Raw genomic sequence first — 23,895 nt, 5'->3', positions numbered from 1 at the left:
CGACATCACCAAACAGCTCCATAGTCACATACACAGCAAAGGAGAGATGTTGTTTACACCTAGTGATGTCAGTGGTATTGAGTGACATCACAGCACAGTGCTAAGGCTCCTGGGCCTGGACACAGCAGCGGCTGCAATATCTCAACGGAGAATACGTTTATATCTATGTGTGTGTGTGCGCATATATATATATATATATATATATATATATATATATATATATATATATTTCTCCGCCGAAATCACTTTTAAACCCATTTCCACCTTTTTTTCCCTTCTCTTCCTCTTACTTTTTTTTCACGTTTTTTTACGTTTTTCTCCTTTTCGCCTCTTTTCTGGGCGTATTATTCTTCTTTTTCTTCTTTTTTTTCGTCTAATGCATACCCCATCAGTGCAGCAATGCTTATTCAATACCGCCAGCAGATGGAGACACTGGGGGATAATTTTCTAAGGATTTATACTGATTTTTCCTGTCTGAATTTGTCGCACAGAAAGTTGCAGGCCAAATATGTGTGACATTTCTGCGACTTTAGCTTCTAGAGCATTTTTACAACATTATACATAGGTGCTGAATACATAAAAAGCGACTGTTCAGCGACAGACAAGTCGCATCGGCTGAAAGTAGGCCAGAATGTCAGTCCATGTTGGAGCAGGTTTAGATACAGTCTAAAGCATAGATCTCAAAGTCTGTGCACAGAATTTAGCAAGGGCCTCGCACCTTCTGATGCATCAGGTAGGTGCACAATAGCATAGCCTAACCCTCTGTACTTTGGTCTATATTGATGCGGGACATAGACAGCCAGCTGATGACCAATCCATTAGTGCAATGGATGGCTGGAAGCATTTGTCTTTGCCTTTGCAATACCACAGAAGCAATGCATGGTCAATGTACAGCAATGACACACCTGTGTGAACAGCCAGGAGACCCCCCCCCCCATGTTATGTTACATAGTTACATAGTTAGTACGGTCGAAAAAAGACATATGTCCATCACGTTCAACCAGGGAATTAAGGGGTAGGGGTGTGGCGCGATATTGGGGAAGGGATGAGATTTTATATTTCTTCATAAGCATTAATCTTATTTTGTCAATTAGGAACATTCAGCACCCACCCGCTATCAAGGCAGCTGCCTATCATGTCATGCCCTACCTGCACAGGTGTGCTGGCTACTCAAATGATCCAATTAAGGAGGCCATTTAGTCAGCAGCAGCAGAAGTCCTGTGCCTGGACGCTCCAACAGGGGCCAGACACAAGCAGAAAGCAGAAGCAGCAGAAGCAGCAGCAGCACCACCTTTTGTTTTTTGGCTGCAGCAGCAGCAAGGCCCACAGGGCTGGCTAGCTGGCTAGCCAGCAAGCAGGTAGCAATGAAAGTAGGAATCTTTCTTTTTAACCCTGTAAGGGGGTGGTGCACTGTACCCGAAGATACTGCCATATCGGGTCAATGCATAGGGCGACGGAAGCAAGCTTCGAAATCGGCCCCCGTTCTCAAAAATCCATTTAATATATGGTCCCCAGATAGGGGACGTATCAGATATTAAACTGATAAGAACAGATACTACACTTGATCTTAGCCAAAAGGCCGAGAAGCGATAACCGTGAAAGGGGCGGGCCCAACAAGGTCCCCTTCATGGGCACTATCACTGCTTGCTGTCAGGGAGGCTGCCAGACAATTTTCCATGCACACTCTGGGCTGGGGGGCAGTCAACCACCAGTACACACAGCAGAACCTAAACCCATACCATTATTGCTAAGCAGCAAGACAGGGGCCCATTGCACTCCCACGGGGCCTTTTTAAATGCAATCCATAACCCGGATTTGCCAGGAACCCTTCTTACTCCTCCTACTTGCATGTGACACTGGGCTTAGGATCTGCATAGGAAACACACACACAAGCACACACCTACCTTTGTTGCCTGCAGATGCCTCCTTGGCTGTCCCCAAACGGTATCAAACCAACACCCACGGGAAGCTGTAAGCATAGAGGACATGCCTGCACCCCATTGGACTTACCTGTGTGGGTTAAATCCGGGTTATTTGACAACCTATGGCGGTGATGGTTCTGCTCAGGCAGAGCAGTGCTGATGCTCCTCATAAAGCTGTCGCTGCTGTGAAGGTTCTAGGTGACATCACAAATCCCTTTGGTTACATACACAACAAAGCTGGGTTGTTGTTGTTTACACTCTGCAAGGCCTGTGGAAGTGAGTGACATCATAGCACTGTAGTTCTGAGGGTTCAAGATGGATGCAACAATCTCCTGTTGCTTCTATGAAGGCCGTAATAGACGACATCACCAAACAGCTCCATAGTCACATACACAGCAAAGGAGAGATGTTGTTTACACCTAGTGATGTCAGTGGTATTGAGTGACATCACAGCACAGTGCTAAGGCTCCTGGGCCTGGACACAGCAGCGGCTGCAATATCTCAACGGAGAATACGTTTATATCTATGTGTGTGTGTGCGCATATATATATATATATATATATATATATATATATATATATATATATATATTTCTCCGCCGAAATCACTTTTAAACCCATTTCCACCTTTTTTTCCCTTCTCTTCCTCTTACTTTTTTTTCACGTTTTTTTACGTTTTTCTCCTTTTCGCCTCTTTTCTGGGCGTATTATTCTTCTTTTTCTTCTTTTTTTTCGTCTAATGCATACCCCATCAGTGCAGCAATGCTTATTCAATACCGCCAGCAGATGGAGACACTGGGGGATAATTTTCTAAGGATTTATACTGATTTTTCCTGTCTGAATTTGTCGCACAGAAAGTTGCAGGCCAAATATGTGTGACATTTCTGCGACTTTAGCTTCTAGAGCATTTTTACAACATTATACATAGGTGCTGAATACATAAAAAGCGACTGTTCAGCGACAGACAAGTCGCATCGGCTGAAAGTAGGCCAGAATGTCAGTCCATGTTGGAGCAGGTTTAGATACAGTCCTAAAGCATAGATCTCAAAGTCTGTGCACAGAATTTAGCAAGGGCCTCGCACCTTCTGATGCATCAGGTAGGTGCACAATAGCATAGCCTAACCCTCTGTACTTTGGTCTATATTGATGCGGGACATAGACAGCCAGCTGATGACCAATCCATTAGTGCAATGGATGGCTGGAAGCATTTGTCTTTGCCTTTGCAATACCACAGAAGCAATGCATGGTCAATGTACAGCAATGACACACCTGTGTGAACAGCCAGGAGACCCCCCCCCCCATGTTATGTTACATAGTTACATAGTTAGTACGGTCGAAAAAAGACATATGTCCATCACGTTCAACCAGGGAATTAAGGGGTAGGGGTGTGGCGCGATATTGGGGAAGGGATGAGATTTTATATTTCTTCATAAGCATTAATCTTATTTTGTCAATTAGGAACATTCAGCACCCACCCGCTATCAAGGCAGCTGCCTATCATGTCATGCCCTACCTGCACAGGTGTGCTGGCTACTCAAATGATCCAATTAAGGAGGCCATTTAGTCAGCAGCAGCAGAAGTCCTGTGCCTGGACGCTCCAACAGGGGCCAGACACAAGCAGAAGCAGAAGCAGCAGAAGCAGCAGCAGCACCACCTTTTGTTTTTTGGCTGCAGCAGCAGCAAGGCCCACAGGGCTGGCTAGCTGGCTAGCCAGCAAGCAGGTAGCAATGAAAGTAGGAATCTTTCTTTTTAACCCTGTAAGGGGGTGGTGCACTGTACCCGAAGATACTGCCATATCGGGTCAATGCATAGGGCGACGGAAGCAAGCTTCGAAATCGGCCCCCGTTCTCAAAAATCCATTTAATATATGGTCCCCAGATAGGGGACGTATCAGATATTAAACTGATAAGAACAGATACTACACTTGATCTTAGCCAAAAGGCCGAGAAGCGATAACCGTGAAAGGGGCGGGCCCAACAAGGTCCCCTTCATGGGCACTATCACTGCTTGCTGTCAGGGAGGCTGCCAGACAATTTTCCATGCACACTCTGGGCTGGGGGGCAGTCAACCACCAGTACACACAGCAGAACCTAAACCCATACCATTATTGCTAAGCAGCAAGACAGGGGCCCATTGCACTCCCACGGGGCCTTTTTAAATGCAATCCATAACCCGGATTTGCCAGGAACCCTTCTTACTCCTCCTACTTGCATGTGACACTGGGCTTAGGATCTGCATAGGAAACACACACACAAGCACACACCTACCTTTGTTGCCTGCAGATGCCTCCTTGGCTGTCCCCAAACGGTATCAAACCAACACCCACGGGAAGCTGTAAGCATAGAGGACATGCCTGCACCCCATTGGACTTACCTGTGTGGGTTAAATCCGGGTTATTTGACAACCTATGGCGGTGATGGTTCTGCTCAGGCAGAGCAGTGCTGATGCTCCTCATAAAGCTGTCGCTGCTGTGAAGGTTCTAGGTGACATCACAAATCCCTTTGGTTACATACACAACAAAGCTGGGTTGTTGTTGTTTACACTCTGCAAGGCCTGTGGAAGTGAGTGACATCATAGCACTGTAGTTCTGAGGGTTCAAGATGGATGCAACAATCTCCTGTTGCTTCTATGAAGGCCGTAATAGACGACATCACCAAACAGCTCCATAGTCACATACACAGCAAAGGAGAGATGTTGTTTACACCTAGTGATGTCAGTGGTATTGAGTGACATCACAGCACAGTGCTAAGGCTCCTGGGCCTGGACACAGCAGCGGCTGCAATATCTCAACGGAGAATACGTTTATATCTATGTGTGTGTGTGCGCATATATATATATATATATATATATATATATATATATATATATATATTCTCCGCCGAAATCACTTTTAAACCTATTTCCACCTTTTTTTCCCTTCTCTTCCTCTTACTTTTTTTTCACGTTTTTTTACGTTTTTCTCCTTTTCGCCTCTTTTCTGGGCGTATTATTCTTCTTTTTCTTCTTTTTTTTCGTCTAATGCATACCCCATCAGTGCAGCAATGCTTATTCAATACCGCCAGCAGATGGAGACACTGGGGGATAATTTTCTAAGGATTTATACTGATTTTTCCTGTCTGAATTTGTCGCACAGAAAGTTGCAGGCCAAATATGTGTGACATTTCTGCGACTTTAGCTTCTAGAGCATTTTTACAACATTATACATAGGTGCTGAATACATAAAAAGCGACTGTTCAGCGACAGACAAGTCGCATCGGCTGAAAGTAGGCCAGAATGTCAGTCCATGTTGGAGCAGGTTTAGATACAGTCTAAAGCATAGATCTCAAAGTCTGTGCACAGAATTTAGCAAGGGCCTCGCACCTTCTGATGCATCAGGTAGGTGCACAATAGCATAGCCTAACCCTCTGTACTTTGGTCTATATTGATGCGGGACATAGACAGCCAGCTGATGACCAATCCATTAGTGCAATGGATGGCTGGAAGCATTTGTCTTTGCCTTTGCAATACCACAGAAGCAATGCATGGTCAATGTACAGCAATGACACACCTGTGTGAACAGCCAGGAGACCCCCCCCCCCATGTTATGTTACATAGTTACATAGTTAGTACGGTCGAAAAAAGACATATGTCCATCACGTTCAACCAGGGAATTAAGGGGTAGGGGTGTGGCGCGATATTGGGGAAGGGATGAGATTTTATATTTCTTCATAAGCATTAATCTTATTTTGTCAATTAGGAACATTCAGCACCCACCCGCTATCAAGGCAGCTGCCTATCATGTCATGCCCTACCTGCACAGGTGTGCTGGCTACTCAAATGATCCAATTAAGGAGGCCATTTAGTCAGCAGCAGCAGAAGTCCTGTGCCTGGACGCTCCAACAGGGGCCAGACACAAGCAGAAGCAGAAGCAGCAGAAGCAGCAGCAGCACCACCTTTTGTTTTTTGGCTGCAGCAGCAGCAGCAAGGCCCACAGGGCTGGCTAGCTGGCTAGCCAGCAAGCAGGTAGCAATGAAAGTAGGAATCTTTCTTTTTAACCCTGTAAGGGGGTGGTGCACTGTACCCGAAGATACTGCCATATCGGGTCAATGCATAGGGCGACGGAAGCAAGCTTCGAAATCGGCCCCCGTTCTCAAAAATCCATTTAATATATGGTCCCCAGATAGGGGACGTATCAGATATTAAACTGATAAGAACAGATACTACACTTGATCTTAGCCAAAAGGCCGAGAAGCGATAACCGTGAAAGGGGCGGGCCCAACAAGGTCCCCTTCATGGGCACTATCACTGCTTGCTGTCAGGGAGGCTGCCAGACAATTTTCCATGCACACTCTGGGCTGGGGGGCAGTCAACCACCAGTACACACAGCAGAACCTAAACCCATACCATTATTGCTAAGCAGCAAGACAGGGGCCCATTGCACTCCCACGGGGCCTTTTTAAATGCAATCCATAACCCGGATTTGCCAGGAACCCTTCTTACTCCTCCTACTTGCATGTGACACTGGGCTTAGGATCTGCATAGGAAACACACACACAAGCACACACCTACCTTTGTTGCCTGCAGATGCCTCCTTGGCTGTCCCCAAACGGTATCAAACCAACACCCACGGGAAGCTGTAAGCATAGAGGACATGCCTGCACCCCATTGGACTTACCTGTGTGGGTTAAATCCGGGTTATTTGACAACCTATGGCGGTGATGGTTCTGCTCAGGCAGAGCAGTGCTGATGCTCCTCATAAAGCTGTCGCTGCTGTGAAGGTTCTAGGTGACATCACAAATCCCTTTGGTTACATACACAACAAAGCTGGGTTGTTGTTGTTTACACTCTGCAAGGCCTGTGGAAGTGAGTGACATCATAGCACTGTAGTTCTGAGGGTTCAAGATGGATGCAACAATCTCCTGTTGCTTCTATGAAGGCCATAATAGACGACATCACCAAACAGCTCCATAGTCACATACACAGCAAAGGAGAGATGTTGTTTACACCTAGTGATGTCAGTGGTATTGAGTGACATCACAGCACAGTGCTAAGGCTCCTGGGCCTGGACACAGCAGCGGCTGCAATATCTCAACGGAGAATACGTTTATATCTATGTGTGTGTGTGCGCATATATATATATATATATATATATATATATATATATATATATATATTTATCCGCCAAAATCACTTTTAAACCCATTTCCACCTTTTTTTCCCTTCTCTTCCTCTTACTTTTTTTTCACGTTTTTTTTACGTTTTTCTCCTTTTCGCCTCTTTTCTGGGCGTATTATTCTTCTTTTTCTTCTTTTTTTTCGTCTAATGCATACCCCATCAGTGCAGCAATGCTTATTCAATACCGCCAGCAGATGGAGACACTGGGGGATAATTTTCTAAGGATTTATACTGATTTTTCCTGTCTGAATTTGTCGCACAGAAAGTTGCAGGCCAAATATGTGTGACATTTCTGCGACTTTAGCTTCTAGAGCATTTTTACAACATTATACATAGGTGCTGAATACATAAAAAGCGACTGTTCAGCGACAGACAAGTCGCATCGGCTGAAAGTAGGCCAGAATGTCAGTCCATGTTGGAGCAGGTTTAGATACAGTCTAAAGCATAGATCTCAAAGTCTGTGCACAGAATTTAGCAAGGGCCTCGCACCTTCTGATGCATCAGGTAGGTGCACAATAGCATAGCCTAACCCTCTGTACTTTGGTCTATATTGATGCGGGACATAGACAGCCAGCTGATGACCAATCCATTAGTGCAATGGATGGCTGGAAGCATTTGTCTTTGCCTTTGCAATACCACAGAAGCAATGCATGGTCAATGTACAGCAATGACACACCTGTGTGAACAGCCAGGAGACCCCCCCCCCCATGTTATGTTACATAGTTACATAGTTAGTACGGTCGAAAAAAGACATATGTCCATCACGTTCAACCAGGGAATTAAGGGGTAGGGGTGTGGCGCGATATTGGGGAAGGGATGAGATTTTATATTTCTTCATAAGCATTAATCTTATTTTGTCAATTAGGAACATTCAGCACCCACCCGCTATCAAGGCAGCTGCCTATCATGTCATGCCCTACCTGCACAGGTGTGCTGGCTACTCAAATGATCCAATTAAGGAGGCCATTTAGTCAGCAGCAGCAGAAGTCCTGTGCCTGGACGCTCCAACAGGGGCCAGACACAAGCAGAAGCAGAAGCAGCAGAAGCAGCAGCAGCACCACCTTTTGTTTTTTGGCTGCAGCAGCAGCAAGGCCCACAGGGCTGGCTAGCTGGCTAGCCAGCAAGCAGGTAGCAATGAAAGTAGGAATCTTTCTTTTTAACCCTGTAAGGGGGTGGTGCACTGTACCCGAAGATACTGCCATATCGGGTCAATGCATAGGGCGACGGAAGCAAGCTTCGAAATCGGCCCCCGTTCTCAAAAATCCATTTAATATATGGTCCCCAGATAGGGGACGTATCAGATATTAAACTGATAAGAACAGATACTACACTTGATCTTAGCCAAAAGGCCGAGAAGCGATAACCGTGAAAGGGGCGGGCCCAACAAGGTCCCCTTCATGGGCACTATCACTGCTTGCTGTCAGGGAGGCTGCCAGACAATTTTCCATGCACACTCTGGGCTGGGGGGCAGTCAACCACCAGTACACACAGCAGAACCTAAACCCATACCATTATTGCTAAGCAGCAAGACAGGGGCCCATTGCACTCCCACGGGGCCTTTTTAAATGCAATCCATAACCCGGATTTGCCAGGAACCCTTCTTACTCCTCCTACTTGCATGTGACACTGGGCTTAGGATCTGCATAGGAAACACACACACAAGCACACACCTACCTTTGTTGCCTGCAGATGCCTCCTTGGCTGTCCCCAAACGGTATCAAACCAACACCCACGGGAAGCTGTAAGCATAGAGGACATGCCTGCACCCCATTGGACTTACCTGTGTGGGTTAAATCCGGGTTATTTGACAACCTATGGCGGTGATGGTTCTGCTCAGGCAGAGCAGTGCTGATGCTCCTCATAAAGCTGTCGCTGCTGTGAAGGTTCTAGGTGACATCACAAATCCCTTTGGTTACATACACAACAAAGCTGGGTTGTTGTTGTTTACACTCTGCAAGGCCTGTGGAAGTGAGTGACATCATAGCACTGTAGTTCTGAGGGTTCAAGATGGATGCAACAATCTCCTGTTGCTTCTATGAAGGCCGTAATAGACGACATCACCAAACAGCTCCATAGTCACATACACAGCAAAGGAGAGATGTTGTTTACACCTAGTGATGTCAGTGGTATTGAGTGACATCACAGCACAGTGCTAAGGCTCCTGGGCCTGGACACAGCAGCGGCTGCAATATCTCAACGGAGAATACGTTTATATCTATGTGTGTGTGTGCGCATATATATATATATATATATATATATATATATATATATATATTTCTCCGCCGAAATCACTTTTAAACCCATTTCCACCTTTTTTTCCCTTCTCTTCCTCTTACTTTTTTTTCACGTTTTTTTACGTTTTTCTCCTTTTCGCCTCTTTTCTGGGCGTATTATTCTTCTTTTTCTTCTTTTTTTTCGTCTAATGCATACCCCATCAGTGCAGCAATGCTTATTCAATACCGCCAGCAGATGGAGACACTGGGGGATAATTTTCTAAGGATTTATACTGATTTTTCCTGTCTGAATTTGTCGCACAGAAAGTTGCAGGCCAAATATGTGTGACATTTCTGCGACTTTAGCTTCTAGAGCATTTTTACAACATTATACATAGGTGCTGAATACATAAAAAGCGACTGTTCAGCGACAGACAAGTCGCATCGGCTGAAAGTAGGCCAGAATGTCAGTCCATGTTGGAGCAGGTTTAGATACAGTCTAAAGCATAGATCTCAAAGTCTGTGCACAGAATTTAGCAAGGGCCTCGCACCTTCTGATGCATCAGGTAGGTGCACAATAGCATAGCCTAACCCTCTGTACTTTGGTCTATATTGATGCGGGACATAGACAGCCAGCTGATGACCAATCCATTAGTGCAATGGATGGCTGGAAGCATTTGTCTTTGCCTTTGCAATACCACAGAAGCAATGCATGGTCAATGTACAGCAATGACACACCTGTGTGAACAGCCAGGAGACCCCCCCCCCCATGTTATGTTACATAGTTACATAGTTAGTACGGTCGAAAAAAGACATATGTCCATCACGTTCAACCAGGGAATTAAGGGGTAGGGGTGTGGCGCGATATTGGGGAAGGGATGAGATTTTATATTTCTTCATAAGCATTAATCTTATTTTGTCAATTAGGAACATTCAGCACCCACCCGCTATCAAGGCAGCTGCCTATCATGTCATGCCCTACCTGCACAGGTGTGCTGGCTACTCAAATGATCCAATTAAGGAGGCCATTTAGTCAGCAGCAGCAGAAGTCCTGTGCCTGGACGCTCCAACAGGGGCCAGACACAAGCAGAAGCAGAAGCAGCAGAAGCAGCAGCAGCACCACCTTTTGTTTTTTGGCTGCAGCAGCAGCAAGGCCCACAGGGCTGGCTAGCTGGCTAGCCAGCAAGCAGGTAGCAATGAAAGTAGGAATCTTTCTTTTTAACCCTGTAAGGGGGTGGTGCACTGTACCCGAAGATACTGCCATATCGGGTCAATGCATAGGGCGACGGAAGCAAGCTTCGAAATCGGCCCCCGTTCTCAAAAATCCATTTAATATATGGTCCCCAGATAGGGGACGTATCAGATATTAAACTGATAAGAACAGATACTACACTTGATCTTAGCCAAAAGGCCGAGAAGCGATAACCGTGAAAGGGGCGGGCCCAACAAGGTCCCCTTCATGGGCACTATCACTGCTTGCTGTCAGGGAGGCTGCCAGACAATTTTCCATGCACACTCTGGGCTGGGGGGCAGTCAACCACCAGTACACACAGCAGAACCTAAACCCATACCATTATTGCTAAGCAGCAAGACAGGGGCCCATTGCACTCCCACGGGGCCTTTTTAAATGCAATCCATAACCCGGATTTGCCAGGAACCCTTCTTACTCCTCCTACTTGCATGTGACACTGGGCTTAGGATCTGCATAGGAAACACACACACAAGCACACACCTACCTTTGTTGCCTGCAGATGCCTCCTTGGCTGTCCCCAAACGGTATCAAACCAACACCCACGGGAAGCTGTAAGCATAGAGGACATGCCTGCACCCCATTGGACTTACCTGTGTGGGTTAAATCCGGGTTATTTGACAACCTATGGCGGTGATGGTTCTGCTCAGGCAGAGCAGTGCTGATGCTCCTCATAAAGCTGTCGCTGCTGTGAAGGTTCTAGGTGACATCACAAATCCCTTTGGTTACATACACAACAAAGCTGGGTTGTTGTTGTTTACACTCTGCAAGGCCTGTGGAAGTGAGTGACATCATAGCACTGTAGTTCTGAGGGTTCAAGATGGATGCAACAATCTCCTGTTGCTTCTATGAAGGCCGTAATAGACGACATCACCAAACAGCTCCATAGTCACATACACAGCAAAGGAGAGATGTTGTTTACACCTAGTGATGTCAGTGGTATTGAGTGACATCACAGCACAGTGCTAAGGCTCCTGGGCCTGGACACAGCAGCGGCTGCAATATCTCAACGGAGAATACGTTTATATCTATGTGTGTGTGTGCGCATATATATATATATATATATATATATATATATATATATATATATATATATATATATATTTCTCCGCCGAAATCACTTTTAAACCCATTTCCACCTTTTTTTCCCTTCTCTTCCTCTTACTTTTTTTTCACGTTTTTTTACGTTTTTCTCCTTTTCGCCTCTTTTCTGGGCGTATTATTCTTCTTTTTCTTCTTTTTTTTCGTCTAATGCATACCCCATCAGTGCAGCAATGCTTATTCAATACCGCCAGCAGATGGAGACACTGGGGGATAATTTTCTAAGGATTTATACTGATTTTTCCTGTCTGAATTTGTCGCACAGAAAGTTGCAGGCCAAATATGTGTGACATTTCTGCGACTTTAGCTTCTAGAGCATTTTTACAACATTATACATAGGTGCTGAATACATAAAAAGCGACTGTTCAGCGACAGACAAGTCGCATCGGCTGAAAGTAGGCCAGAATGTCAGTCCATGTTGGAGCAGGTTTAGATACAGTCTAAAGCATAGATCTCAAAGTCTGTGCACAGAATTTAGCAAGGGCCTCGCACCTTCTGATGCATCAGGTAGGTGCACAATAGCATAGCCTAACCCTCTGTACTTTGGTCTATATTGATGCGGGACATAGACAGCCAGCTGATGACCAATCCATTAGTGCAATGGATGGCTGGAAGCATTTGTCTTTGCCTTTGCAATACCACAGAAGCAATGCATGGTCAATGTACAGCAATGACACACCTGTGTGAACAGCCAGGAGACCCCCCCCCCCCCATGTTATGTTACATAGTTACATAGTTAGTACGGTCGAAAAAAGACATATGTCCATCACGTTCAACCAGGGAATTAAGGGGTAGGGGTGTGGCGCGATATTGGGGAAGGGATGAGATTTTATATTTCTTCATAAGCATTAATCTTATTTTGTCAATTAGGAACATTCAGCACCCACCCGCTATCAAGGCAGCTGCCTATCATGTCATGCCCTACCTGCACAGGTGTGCTGGCTACTCAAATGATCCAATTAAGGAGGCCATCTAGTCAGCAGCAGCAGAAGTCCTGTGCCTGGACGCTCCAACAGGGGCCAGACACAAGCAGAAGCAGAAGCAGCAGAAGCAGCAGCAGCACCACCTTTTGTTTTTTGGCTGCAGCAGCAGCAAGGCCCACAGGGCTGGCTAGCTGGCTAGCCAGCAAGCAGGTAGCAATGAAAGTAGGAATCTTTCTTTTTAACCCTGTAAGGGGGTGGTGCACTGTACCCAAAGATACTGCCATATCGGGTCAATGCATAGGGCGACGGAAGCAAGCTTCGAAATCGGCCCCCGTTCTCAAAAATCCATTTAATATATGGTCCCCAGATAGGGGACGTATCAGATATTAAACTGATAAGAACAGATACTACACTTGATCTTAGCCAAAAGGCCGAGAAGCGATAACCGTGAAAGGGGCGGGCCCAACAAGGTCCCCTTCATGGGCACTATCACTGCTTGCTGTCAGGGAGGCTGCCAGACAATTTTCCATGCACACTCTGGGCTGGGGGGCAGTCAACCACCAGTACACACAGCAGAACCTAAACCCATACCATTATTGCTAAGCAGCAAGACAGGGGCCCATTGCACTCCCACGGGGCCTTTTTAAATGCAATCCATAACCCGGATTTGCCAGGAACCCTTCTTACTCCTCCTACTTGCATGTGACACTGGGCTTAGGATCTGCATAGGAAACACACACACAAGCACACACCTACCTTTGTTGCCTGCAGATGCCTCCTTGGCTGTCCCCAAACGGTATCAAACCAACACCCACGGGAAGCTGTAAGCATAGAGGACATGCCTGCACCCCATTGGACTTACCTGTGTGGGTTAAATCCGGGTTATTTGACAACCTATGGCGGTGATGGTTCTGCTCAGGCAGAGCAGTGCTGATGCTCCTCATAAAGCTGTCGCTGCTGTGAAGGTTCTAGGTGACATCACAAATCCCTTTGGTTACATACACAACAAAGCTGGGTTGTTGTTGTTTACACTCTGCAAGGCCTGTGGAAGTGAGTGACATCATAGCACTGTAGTTCTGAGGGTTCAAGATGGATGCAACAATCTCCTGTTGCTTCTATGAAGGCCGTAATAGACGACATCACCAAACAGCTCCATAGTCACATACACAGCAAAGGAGAGATGTTGTTTACACCTAGTGATGTCAGTGGTATTGAGTGACATCACAGCACAGTGCTAAGGCTCCTGGGCCTGGACACAGCAGCGGCTGCAATATCTCAACGGAGAATACGTTTATATCTATGTGTGTGTGTGCGCATATATATATATATATATATATATATATATATATATATATATATATATATATATTTCTCCGCCGAAATCACTTTTAAACCCATTTCCACCTTTTTTTCCCTTCTCTTCCTCTTACTTTTTTTTCACGTTTTTTTACGTTTTTCTCCTTTTCGCCTCTTTTCTGGGCGTATTATTCTTCTTTTTCTTCTTTTTTTTCGTCTAATGCATACCCCATCAGTGCAGCAATGCTTATTCAATACCGCCAGCAGATGGAGACACTGGGGGATAATTTTCTAAGGATTTATACTGATTTTTCCTGTCTGAATTTGTCGCACAGAAAGTTGCAGGCCAAATATGTGTGACATTTCTGCGACTTTAGCTTCTAGAGCATTTTTACAACATTATACATAGGTGCTGAATACATAAAAAGCGACTGTTCAGCGACAGACAAGTCGCATCGGCTGAAAGTAGGCCAGAATGTCAGTCCATGTTGGAGCAGGTTTAGATACAGTCTAAAGCATAGATCTCAAAGTCTGTGCACAGAATTTAGCAAGGGCCTCGCACCTTCTGATGCATCAGGTAGGTGCACAATAGCATAGCCTAACCCTCTGTACTTTGGTCTATATTGATGCGGGACATAGACAGCCAGCTGATGACCAATCCATTAGTGCAATGGATGGCTGGAAGCATTTGTCTTTGCCTTTGCAATACCACAGAAGCAATGCATGGTCAATGTACAGCAATGACACACCTGTGTGAACAGCCAGGAGACCCCCCCCCCCCATGTTATGTTACATAGTTACATAGTTAGTACGGTCGAAAAAAGACATATGTCCATCACGTTCAACCAGGGAATTAAGGGGTAGGGGTGTGGCGCGATATTGGGGAAGGGATGAGATTTTATATTTCTTCATAAGCATTAATCTTATTTTGTCAATTAGGAACATTCAGCACCCACCCGCTATCAAGGCAGCTGCCTATCATGTCATGCCCTACCTGCACAGGTGTGCTGGCTACTCAAATGATCCAATTAAGGAGGCCATTTAGTCAGCAGCAGCAGAAGTCCTGTGCCTGGACGCTCCAACAGGGGCCAGACACAAGCAGAAGCAGAAGCAGCAGAAGCAGCAGCAGCACCACCTTTTGTTTTTTGGCTGCAGCAGCAGCAAGGCCCACAGGGCTGGCTAGCTGGCTAGCCAGCAAGCAGGTAGCAATGAAAGTAGGAATCTTTCTTTTTAACCCTGTAAGGGGGTGGTGCACTGTACCCGAAGATACTGCCATATCGGGTCAATGCATAGGGCGACGGAAGCAAGCTTCGAAATCGGCCCCCGTTCTCAAAAATCCATTTAATATATGGTCCCCAGATAGGGGACGTATCAGATATTAAACTGATAAGAACAGATACTACACTTGATCTTAGCCAAAAGGCCGAGAAGCGATAACCGTGAAAGGGGCGGGCCCAACAAGGTCCCCTTCATGGGCACTATCACTGCTTGCTGTCAGGGAGGCTGCCAGACAATTTTCCATGCACACTCTGGGCTGGGGGGCAGCCAACCACCAGTACACACAGCAGAACCTAAACCCATACCATTATTGCTAAGCAGCAAGACAGGGGCCCATTGCACTCCCACGGGGCCTTTTTAAATGCAATCCATAACCCGGATTTGCCAGGAACCCTTCTTACTCCTCCTACTTGCATGTGACACTGGGCTTAGGATCTGCATAGGAAACACACACAAAAGCACACACCTACCTTTGTTGCCTGCAGATGCCTCCTTGGCTGTCCCCAAACGGTATCAAACCAACACCCACGGGAAGCTGTAAGCATAGAGGACATGCCTGCACCCCATTGGACTTACCTGTGTGGGTTAAATCCGGGTTATTTGACAACCTATGGCGGTGATGGTTCTGCTCAGGCAGAGCAGTGCTGATGCTCCTCATAAAGCTGTCGCTGCTGTGAAGGTTCTAGGTGACATCACAAATCCCTTTGGTTACATACACAACAAAGCTGGGTTGTTGTTGTTTACACTCTGCAAGGCCTGTGGAAGTGAGTGACATCATAGCACTGTAGTTCTGAGGGTTCAAGATGGATGCAACAATCTCCTGTTGCTTCTATGAAGGCCGTAATAGACGACATCACCAAACAGCTCCATAGTCACATACACAGCAAAGGAGAGATGTTGTTTACACCTAGTGATGTCAGTGGTATTGAGTGACATCACAGCACAGTGCTAAGGCTCCTGGGCCTGGACACAGCAGCGGCTGCAATATCTCAACGGAGAATACGTTTATATCTATGTGTGTGTGTGCGCATATATATATATATATATATATATATATATATATATATATATATTTCTCCGCCGAAATCACTTTTAAACCCATTTCCACCTTTTTTTCCCTTCTCTTCCTCTTACTTTTTTTTCACGTTTTTTTACGTTTTTCTCCTTTTCGCCTCTTTTCTGGGCGTATTATTCTTCTTTTTCTTCTTTTTTTTCGTCTAATGCATACCCCATCAGTGCAGCAATGCTTATTCAATACCGCCAGCAGATGGAGACACTGGGGGATAATTTTCTAAGGATTTATACTGATTTTTCCTGTCTGAATTTGTCGCACAGAAAGTTGCAGGCCAAATATGTGTGACATTTCTGCGACTTTAGCTTCTAGAGCATTTTTACAACATTATACATAGGTGCTGAATACATAAAAAGCGACTGTTCAGCGACAGACAAGTCGCATCGGCTGAAAGTAGGCCAGAATGTCAGTCCATGTTGGAGCAGGTTTAGATACAGTCTAAAGCATAGATCTCAAAGTCTGTGCACAGAATTTAGCAAGGGCCTCGCACCTTCTGATGCATCAGGTAGGTGCACAATAGCATAGCCTAACCCTCTGTACTTTGGTCTATATTGATGCGGGACATAGACAGCCAGCTGATGACCAATCCATTAGTGCAATGGATGGCTGGAAGCATTTGTCTTTGCCTTTGCAATACCACAGAAGCAATGCATGGTCAATGTACAGCAATGACACACCTGTGTGAACAGCCAGGAGACCCCCCCCCCCATGTTATGTTACATAGTTACATAGTTAGTACGGTCGAAAAAAGACATATGTCCATCACGTTCAACCAGGGAATTAAGGGGTAGGGGTGTGGCGCGATATTGGGGAAGGGATGAGATTTTATATTTCTTCATAAGCATTAATCTTATTTTGTCAATTAGGAACATTCAGCACCCACCCGCTATCAAGGCAGCTGCCTATCATGTCATGCCCTACCTGCACAGGTGTGCTGGCTACTCAAATGATCCAATTAAGGAGGCCATTTAGTCAGCAGCAGCAGAAGTCCTGTGCCTGGACGCTCCAACAGGGGCCAGACACAAGCAGAAGCAGAAGCAGCAGAAGCAGCAGCAGCACCACCTTTTGTTTTTTGGCTGCAGCAGCAGCAAGGCCCACAGGGCTGGCTAGCTGGCTAGCCAGCAAGCAGGTAGCAATGAAAGTAGGAATCTTTCTTTTTAACCCTGTAAGGGGGTGGTGCACTGTACCCGAAGATACTGCCATATCGGGTCAATGCATAGGGCGACGGAAGCAAGCTTCGAAATCGGCCCCCGTTCTCAAAAATCCATTTAATATATGGTCCCCAGATAGGGGACGTATCAGATATTAAACTGATAAGAACAGATACTACACTTGATCTTAGCCAAAAGGCCGAGAAGCGATAACCGTGAAAGGGGCGGGCCCAACAAGGTCCCCTTCATGGGCACTATCACTGCTTGCTGTCAGGGAGGCTGCCAGACAATTTTCCATGCACACTCTGGGCTGGGGGGCAGTCAACCACCAGTACACACAGCAGAACCTAAACCCATACCATTATTGCTAAGCAGCAAGACAGGGGCCCATTGCACTCCCACGGGGCCTTTTTAAATGCAATCCATAACCCGGATTTGCCAGGAACCCTTCTTACTCCTCCTACTTGCATGTGACACTGGGCTTAGGATCTGCATAGGAAACACACACACAAGCACACACCTACCTTTGTTGCCTGCAGATGCCTCCTTGGCTGTCCCCAAACGGTATCAAACCAACACCCACGGGAAGCTGTAAGCATAGAGGACATGCCTGCACCCCATTGGACTTACCTGTGTGGGTTAAATCCGGGTTATTTGACAACCTATGGCGGTGATGGTTCTGCTCAGGCAGAGCAGTGCTGATGCTCCTCATAAAGCTGTCGCTGCTGTGAAGGTTCTAGGTGACATCACAAATCCCTTTGGTTACATACACAACAAAGCTGGGTTGTTGTTGTTTACACTCTGCAAGGCCTGTGGAAGTGAGTGACATCATAGTACTGTAGTTCTGAGGGTTCAAGATGGATGCAACAATCTCCTGTTGCTTCTATGAAGGCCGTAATAGACGACATCACCAAACAGCTCCATAGTCACATACACAGCAAAGGAGAGATGTTGTTTACACCTAGTGATGTCAGTGGTATTGAGTGACATCACAGCACAGTGCTAAGGCTCCTGGGCCTGGACACAGCAGCGGCTGCAATATCTCAACGGAGAATACGTTTATATCTATGTGTGTGTGTGCGCATATATATATATATATATATATATATATATATATATATATATATATATATATTTCTCCGCCGAAATCACTTTTAAACCCATTTCCACCTTTTTTTCCCTTCTCTTCCTCTTACTTTTTTTTCACGTTTTTTTACGTTTTTCTCCTTTTCGCCTCTTTTCTGGGCGTATTATTCTTCTTTTTCTTCTTTTTTTTCGTCTAATGCATACCCCATCAGTGCAGCAATGCTTATTCAATACCGCCAGCAGATGGAGACACTGGGGGATAATTTTCTAAGGATTTATACTGATTTTTCCTGTCTGAATTTGTCGCACAGAAAGTTGCAGGCCAAATATGTGTGACATTTCTGCGACTTTAGCTTCTAGAGCATTTTTACAACATTATACATAGGTGCTGAATACATAAAAAGCGACTGTTCAGCGACAGACAAGTCGCATCGGCTGAAAGTAGGCCAGAATGTCAGTCCATGTTGGAGCAGGTTTAGATACAGTCTAAAGCATAGATCTCAAAGTCTGTGCACAGAATTTAGCAAGGGCCTCGCACCTTCTGATGCATCAGGTAGGTGCACAATAGCATAGCCTAACCCTCTGTACTTTGGTCTATATTGATGCGGGACATAGACAGCCAGCTGATGACCAATCCATTAGTGCAATGGATGGCTGGAAGCATTTGTCTTTGCCTTTGCAATACCACAGAAGCAATGCATGGTCAATGTACAGCAATGACACACCTGTGTGAACAGCCAGGAGACCCCCCCCCCCATGTTATGTTACATAGTTACATAGTTAGTACGGTCGAAAAAAGACATATGTCCATCACGTTCAACCAGGGAATTAAGGGGTAGGGGTGTGGCGCGATATTGGGGAAGGGATGAGATTTTATATTTCTTCATAAGCATTAATCTTATTTTGTCAATTAGGAACATTCAGCACCCACCCGCTATCAAGGCAGCTGCCTATCATGTCATGCCCTACCTGCACAGGTGTGCTGGCTACTCAAATGATCCAATTAAGGAGGCCATTTAGTCAGCAGCAGCAGAAGTCCTGTGCCTGGACGCTCCAACAGGGGCCAGACACAAGCAGAAGCAGAAGAAGCAGCAGCAGCACCACCTTTTGTTTTTTGGCTGCAGCAGCAGCAAGGCCCACAGGGCTGGCTAGCTGGCTAGCCAGCAAGCAGGTAGCAATGAAAGTAGGAATCTTTCTTTTTAACCCTGTAAGGGGGTGGTGCACTGTACCCGAAGATACTGCCATATCGGGTCAATGCATAGGGCGACGGAAGCAAGCTTCGAAATCGGCCCCCGTTCTCAAAAATCCATTTAATATATGGTCCCCAGATAGGGGACGTATCAGATATTAAACTGATAAGAACAGATACTACACTTGATCTTAGCCAAAAGGCCGAGAAGCGATAACCGTGAAAGGGGCGGGCCCAACAAGGTCCCCTTCATGGGCACTATCACTGCTTGCTGTCAGGGAGGCTGCCAGACAATTTTCCATGCACACTCTGGGCTGGGGGGCAGTCAACCACCAGTACACACAGCAGAACCTAAACCCATACCATTATTGCTAAGCAGCAAGACAGGGGCCCATTGCACTCCCACGGGGCCTTTTTAAATGCAATCCATAACCCGGATTTGCCAGGAACCCTTCTTACTCCTCCTACTTGCATGTGACACTGGGCTTAGGATCTGCATAGGAAACACACACACAAGCACACACCTACCTTTGTTGCCTGCAGATGCCTCCTTGGCTGTCCCCAAACGGTATCAAACCAACACCCACGGGAAGCTGTAAGCATAGAGGACATGCCTGCACCCCATTGGACTTACCTGTGTGGGTTAAATCCGGGTTATTTGACAACCTATGGCGGTGATGGTTCTGCTCAGGCAGAGCAGTGCTGATGCTCCTCATAAAGCTGTCGCTGCTGTGAAGGTTCTAGGTGACATCACAAATCCCTTTGGTTACATACACAACAAAGCTGGGTTGTTGTTGTTTACACTCTGCAAGGCCTGTGGAAGTGAGTGACATCATAGCACTGTAGTTCTGAGGGTTCAAGATGGATGCAACAATCTCCTGTTGCTTCTATGAAGGCCGTAATAGACGACATCACCAAACAGCTCCATAGTCACATACACAGCAAAGGAGAGATGTTGTTTACACCTAGTGATGTCAGTGGTATTGAGTGACATCACAGCACAGTGCTAAGGCTCCTGGGCCTGGACACAGCAGCGGCTGCAATATCTCAACGGAGAATACGTTTATATCTATGTGTGTGTGTGCGCATATATATATATATATATATATATATATATATATATATATATATATATTTCTCCGCCGAAATCACTTTTAAACCCATTTCCACCTTTTTTTCCCTTCTCTTCCTCTTACTTTTTTTTCACGTTTTTTTACGTTTTTCTCCTTTTCGCCTCTTTTCTGGGCGTATTATTCTTCTTTTTCTTCTTTTTTTTCGTCTAATGCATACCCCATCAGTGCAGCAATGCTTATTCAATACCGCCAGCAGATGGAGACACTGGGGGATAATTTTCTAAGGATTTATACTGATTTTTCCTGTCTGAATTTGTCGCACAGAAAGTTGCAGGCCAAATATGTGTGACATTTCTGCGACTTTAGCTTCTAGAGCATTTTTACAACATTATACATAGGTGCTGAATACATAAAAAGCGACTGTTCAGCGACAGACAAGTCGCATCGGCTGAAAGTAGGCCAGAATGTCAGTCCATGTTGGAGCAGGTTTAGATACAGTCTAAAGCATAGATCTCAAAGTCTGTGCACAGAATTTAGCAAGGGCCTCGCACCTTCTGATGCATCAGGTAGGTGCACAATAGCATAGCCTAACCCTCTGTACTTTGGTCTATATTGATGCGGGACATAGACAGCCAGCTGATGACCAATCCATTAGTGCAATGGATGGCTGGAAGCATTTGTCTTTGCCTTTGCAATACCACAGAAGCAATGCATGGTCAATGTACAGCAATGACACACCTGTGTGAACAGCCAGGAGACCCCCCCCCCCATGTTATGTTACATAGTTACATAGTTAGTACGGTCGAAAAAAGACATATGTCCATCACGTTCAACCAGGGAATTAAGGGGTAGGGGTGTGGCGCGATATTGGGGAAGGGATGAGATTTTATATTTCTTCATAAGCATTAATCTTATTTTGTCAATTAGGAACATTCAGCACCCACCCGCTATCAAGGCAGCTGCCTATCATGTCATGCCCTACCTGCACAGGTGTGCTGGCTACTCAAATGATCCAATTAAGGAGGCCATTTAGTCAGCAGCAGCAGAAGTCCTGTGCCTGGACGCTCCAACAGGGGCCAGACACAAGCAGAAGCAGAAGCAGCAGAAGCACCACCTTTTGTTTTTTGGCTGCAGCAGCAGCAAGGCCCACAGGGCTGGCTAGCTGGCTAGCCAGCAAGCAGGTAGCAATGAAAGTAGGAATCTTTCTTTTTAACCCTGTAAGGGGGTGGTGCACTGTACCCGAAGATACTGCCATATCGGGTCAATGCATAGGGCGACGGAAGCAAGCTTCGAAATCGGCCCCCGTTCTCAAAAATCCATTTAATATATGGTCCCCAGATAGGGGACGTATCAGATATTAAACTGATAAGAACAGATACTACACTTGATCTTAGCCAAAAGGCCGAGAAGCGATAACCGTGAAAGGGGCGGGCCCAACAAGGTCCCCTTCATGGGCACTATCACTGCTTGCTGTCAGGGAGGCTGCCAGACAATTTTCCATGCACACTCTGGGCTGGGGGGCAGTCAACCACCAGTACACACAGCAGAACCTAAACCCATACCATTATTGCTAAGCAGCAAGACAGGGGCCCATTGCACTCCCACGGGGCCTTTTTAAATGCAATCCATAACCCGGATTTGCCAGGAACCCTTCTTACTCCTCCTACTTGCATGTGACACTGGGCTTAGGATCTGCATAGGAAACACACACACAAGCACACACCTACCTTTGTTGCCTGCAGATGCCTCCTTGGCTGTCCCCAAACGGTATCAAACCAACACCCACGGGAAGCTGTAAGCATAGAGGACATGCCTGCACCCCATTGGACTTACCTGTGTGGGTTAAATCCGGGTTATTTGACAACCTATGGCGGTGATGGTTCTGCTCAGGCAGAGCAGTGCTGATGCTCCTCATAAAGCTGTCGCTGCTGTGAAGGTTCTAGGTGACATCACAAATCCCTTTGGTTACATACACAACAAAGCTGGGTTGTTGTTGTTTACACTCTGCAAGGCCTGTGGAAGTGAGTGACATCATAGCACTGTAGTTCTGAGGGTTCAAGATGGATGCAACAATCTCCTGTTGCTTCTATGAAGGCCGTAATAGACGACATCACCAAACAGCTCCATAGTCACATACACAGCAAAGGAGAGATGTTGTTTACACCTAGTGATGTCAGTGGTATTGAGTGACATCACAGCACAGTGCTAAGGCTCCTGGGCCTGGACACAGCAGCGGCTGCAATATCTCAACGGAGAATACGTTTATATCTATGTGTGTGTGTGCGCATATATATATATATATATATATATATATATATATATATATATATATATATTTCTCCGCCGAAATCACTTTTAAACCCATTTCCACCTTTTTTTCCCTTCTCTTCCTCTTACTTTTTTTTCACGTTTTTTTACGTTTTTCTCCTTTTCGCCTCTTTTCTGGGCGTATTATTCTTCTTTTTCTTCTTTTTTTTCGTCTAATGCATACCCCATCAGTGCAGCAATGCTTATTCAATACCGCCAGCAGATGGAGACACTGGGGGATAATTTTCTAAGGATTTATACTGATTTTTCCTGTCTGAATTTGTCGCACAGAAAGTTGCAGGCCAAATATGTGTGACATTTCTGCGACTTTAGCTTCTAGAGCATTTTTACAACATTATACATAGGTGCTGAATACATAAAAAGCGACTGTTCAGCGACAGACAAGTCGCATCGGCTGAAAGTAGGCCAGAATGTCAGTCCATGTTGGAGCAGGTTTAGATACAGTCTAAAGCATAGATCTCAAAGTCTGTGCACAGAATTTAGCAAGGGCCTCGCACCTTCTGATGCATCAGGTAGGTGCACAATAGCATAGCCTAACCCTCTGTACTTTGGTCTATATTGATGCGGGACATAGACAGCCAGCTGATGACCAATCCATTAGTGCAATGGATGGCTGGAAGCATTTGTCTTTGCCTTTGCAATACCACAGAAGCAATGCATGGTCAATGTACAGCAATGACACACCTGTGTGAACAGCCAGGAGACCCCCCCCCCCATGTTATGTTACATAGTTACATAGTTAGTACGGTCGAAAAAAGACATATGTCCATCACGTTCAACCAGGGAATTAAGGGGTAGGGGTGTGGCGCGATATTGGGGAAGGGATGAGATTTTATATTTCTTCATAAGCATTAATCTTAT

General features: G+C 45.8%; 10 non-coding genes across 10 annotated transcripts; all 10 read right to left on the bottom strand.

The window, feature by feature from the left end:
- Nucleotides 1-1,400: 1,400 nt before the first annotated feature.
- LOC130342610 (U2 spliceosomal RNA) lies at nucleotides 1,401-1,591 on the bottom strand. Its single transcript, XR_008882222.1, has one exon. It is a non-coding gene; the product is annotated as a U2 spliceosomal RNA (small nuclear RNA).
- A 2,093-nt stretch (nucleotides 1,592-3,684) lies between these two features.
- LOC130342609 (U2 spliceosomal RNA) lies at nucleotides 3,685-3,875 on the bottom strand. The gene has a single exon (XR_008882221.1). It is a non-coding gene; the product is annotated as a U2 spliceosomal RNA (small nuclear RNA).
- A 2,090-nt stretch (nucleotides 3,876-5,965) lies between these two features.
- On the bottom strand, nucleotides 5,966-6,156 carry LOC130342608 (U2 spliceosomal RNA). Its single transcript, XR_008882220.1, has one exon. It is a non-coding gene; the product is annotated as a U2 spliceosomal RNA (small nuclear RNA).
- Nucleotides 6,157-8,245: 2,089 nt separating this feature from the next.
- LOC130342605 (U2 spliceosomal RNA) lies at nucleotides 8,246-8,436 on the bottom strand. Its single transcript, XR_008882218.1, has one exon. It is a non-coding gene; the product is annotated as a U2 spliceosomal RNA (small nuclear RNA).
- A 2,084-nt stretch (nucleotides 8,437-10,520) lies between these two features.
- On the bottom strand, nucleotides 10,521-10,711 carry LOC130342604 (U2 spliceosomal RNA). Its single transcript, XR_008882217.1, has one exon. It is a non-coding gene; the product is annotated as a U2 spliceosomal RNA (small nuclear RNA).
- Nucleotides 10,712-12,813: 2,102 nt separating this feature from the next.
- Nucleotides 12,814-13,004, bottom strand: LOC130342578 (U2 spliceosomal RNA). Its single transcript, XR_008882192.1, has one exon. It is a non-coding gene; the product is annotated as a U2 spliceosomal RNA (small nuclear RNA).
- A 2,097-nt stretch (nucleotides 13,005-15,101) lies between these two features.
- LOC130342603 (U2 spliceosomal RNA) lies at nucleotides 15,102-15,292 on the bottom strand. Its single transcript, XR_008882216.1, has one exon. It is a non-coding gene; the product is annotated as a U2 spliceosomal RNA (small nuclear RNA).
- A 2,086-nt stretch (nucleotides 15,293-17,378) lies between these two features.
- On the bottom strand, nucleotides 17,379-17,569 carry LOC130342602 (U2 spliceosomal RNA). Its single transcript, XR_008882215.1, has one exon. It is a non-coding gene; the product is annotated as a U2 spliceosomal RNA (small nuclear RNA).
- Nucleotides 17,570-19,657: 2,088 nt separating this feature from the next.
- Nucleotides 19,658-19,848, bottom strand: LOC130342601 (U2 spliceosomal RNA). The gene has a single exon (XR_008882213.1). It is a non-coding gene; the product is annotated as a U2 spliceosomal RNA (small nuclear RNA).
- A 2,081-nt stretch (nucleotides 19,849-21,929) lies between these two features.
- On the bottom strand, nucleotides 21,930-22,120 carry LOC130342600 (U2 spliceosomal RNA). Its single transcript, XR_008882212.1, has one exon. It is a non-coding gene; the product is annotated as a U2 spliceosomal RNA (small nuclear RNA).
- Between the last annotated feature and the right edge of the window lie 1,775 nt (nucleotides 22,121-23,895).

The sequence above is a fragment of the Hyla sarda genome, unplaced genomic scaffold, assembly GCF_029499605.1.
Source record: "Hyla sarda isolate aHylSar1 unplaced genomic scaffold, aHylSar1.hap1 scaffold_653, whole genome shotgun sequence".
NCBI lineage: Eukaryota > Metazoa > Chordata > Amphibia > Anura > Hylidae > Hyla > Hyla sarda.
This window is presented reverse-complemented; position numbering and strand designations above follow the sequence as displayed.